The 2,199-nt window shown below is 37.5% G+C and overlaps 1 protein-coding gene and 1 non-coding gene across 5 annotated transcripts in view; both read right to left on the bottom strand.

Annotated features, from left to right (window-relative positions):
- The window catches only part of LOC106883361 (regulator of G-protein signaling 7), a 483,378-nt gene that overhangs the window by 263,021 nt on the left and 218,158 nt on the right, over window positions 1-2,199 (bottom strand). The gene's annotated exons all lie outside the window — the stretch shown is intronic.
- On the bottom strand, window positions 1,338-1,447 carry LOC128247451 (U6 spliceosomal RNA). The gene has a single exon (XR_008263832.1). It is a non-coding gene; the product is annotated as a U6 spliceosomal RNA (small nuclear RNA).

Genomic DNA, 2,199 nt, shown 5'->3' with positions numbered 1-2,199 from the left:
TAGTAATAAAATTTATAATTAACAATTTTGCCGGGTAGCTCAGTATGAAAAAACCTTTTCGGTAAAAATCATTTATAATCATAAATATATAGGGATTGACAGTAACCTGCTTCTCCAACATACTGAGAATTCAGAAATAGCAGTCAAAGAACTACTGATTTCAAAACTACAAATTATTACTCTAGATTGATAGCGATATTTTTGATACACACAGAACAAAAAACAGTAGAGAAGAGTAAAAAAAACACCTGCCTTTAGTTTACTCTTCTCTACTGTTTTTTGTTCTGTGTGTATCAAAAATATCGCTATCAATCTAGAGTAATAATTTGTAGTTTTGAAATCAGTAGTTCTTTGAATTCTCAGTATATATTTATGATTATATATATATATATATAAATATATGTAAGTATATATATATATATATATATAGATCTGTGTGTGTATGTATATGTGTGTGCATGCACACCCTCTTTCTTGTAAACTCTCTCTCTCTCTCTTTCTGGCTGGGTAGTCATGTATCTCCTCTACAGCAAGACATTTGTTCCTGTCTTTCTGTCACACTACTCATCAGACACAAGAACACCACTGCCAAAGTCCCCTCTCCTCTCAAAGACTCCTTGTCTTGTAAGATACTTGGTGATCCTGCCAGTGCAGGTGCCATGTAAAAAACATCCAGTTCACAATGTAAAGTGGTTGGCATTTGGAAAGGCATCCAGCTGTAAAACCATGCCAAAACTGACCTCACCTGTGCTAGTATCACATAAAAAGCACTCAGCTCACTCTGCGGGTTGATTGGTGCTAGGAAGGGCATCCAGCCATAAAAACCATGCCAAAACAGACACAGAAGTATGGTGCCTGGTCTTCTGCCTGGCCACCTCCTGTCAGACTGTCCAACTCAGGCCAGTATGGAAAGATGTGAGTATACATGCGTACATGCATACATATGTTTGTGTATGTGTGTGTGTGGGAGTGTGTGTGTGAGTGTATGCATGCATGTATGTATGTATGTATGTATGTATGTATGTATGTATGTATGTATTATTCCACCTAACAGACAGATTGCAAACACGAAGTTCCATGTAATAGACACAAATATTGACCTACATACACTCATATGTGTATTCAGACATTCAGGCATACTTGTATGCATTCTTTAATTCTTTTATTTTTTCAGTCATTTGACTGCAGCCATGCTGGAGCACCACCTTTAGTCGAACAAATCAACCCCAGGACTTATTCTTTGTGAGCCTAGTACTTACTCTATCAGTCTGTTTTGCCAAACCGCTAGGTTACTGGGACATAAACACACCAGCATCGGTCGTCAAACGATGGTAGGGGGAAATATGGAACATTTCATGAATTTACATGTCATCCTTGCACAGGGGCCATGCTAATCTTCTCTGTATCATTCCCATTTTAGTATATGTACTGCTGAATTCTTACATACATTGATGCTTACATAAGCACACATACATACACAAACACATACATATATACACGTATACACAGAAATGTGCTTATGCACACACACCCTAGGCTTATTTATAGAATTATTAATTTACCGATACTGTTTTTATACATAGGGTAAATGTGGTTTCTCTGTTGTAGTTTAATTGATTAAGATTAAATGAATGTGGTGATATCAAAGGTATGTTTGTTCCCAAACAACACTTATTTTAGTGCTGTTGACACTGTCAGATTGAATGGTACTGCCCAGGCGTTGAAACCATAATGAGATCCTTGGGGTGGCTGATGATGGAGGTATGTTGGATTGTAGGTATGGCTGTAATTTTATGTGCAGGATAGTTTTATAAGACATCCATTTGATACATATATATATATATATATATCCATGCACATATGTATGTATATAAACATATATATCATCATCATCATCATCATCATGTAAAGGCCATTGTTGGCATAGGCTGGATGGTTTGACAAGGGCTGGTAAGCTGAGGGGCTGAACCGTACTCCAGTCTGATTTGGCATGGTTTCTATGTGGATGCTCTTCTTAATGACAACCATTCCAAGAGTGTAATGTGTGCTTTTATATGCCATTGGCATGGGTGCCAGTTGCATGACACCATATATATACTCACCTCACACATATACATCCATACATCCATGCATGCATATGTGTGTGTGTGTGTGTGTGTGTGTGTGTGTGTGTGTGTGTGTGTGTGTGTGTGTGTGTGT

Source organism: Octopus bimaculoides, chromosome 3 (assembly GCF_001194135.2).
Source record: "Octopus bimaculoides isolate UCB-OBI-ISO-001 chromosome 3, ASM119413v2, whole genome shotgun sequence".
NCBI classification, from domain to species: Eukaryota; Metazoa; Mollusca; class Cephalopoda; order Octopoda; family Octopodidae; genus Octopus; species Octopus bimaculoides.
The sequence above is the reverse complement of the archived record's forward strand: the minus strand, read 5'-3'. Positions and strand labels throughout refer to the sequence as shown.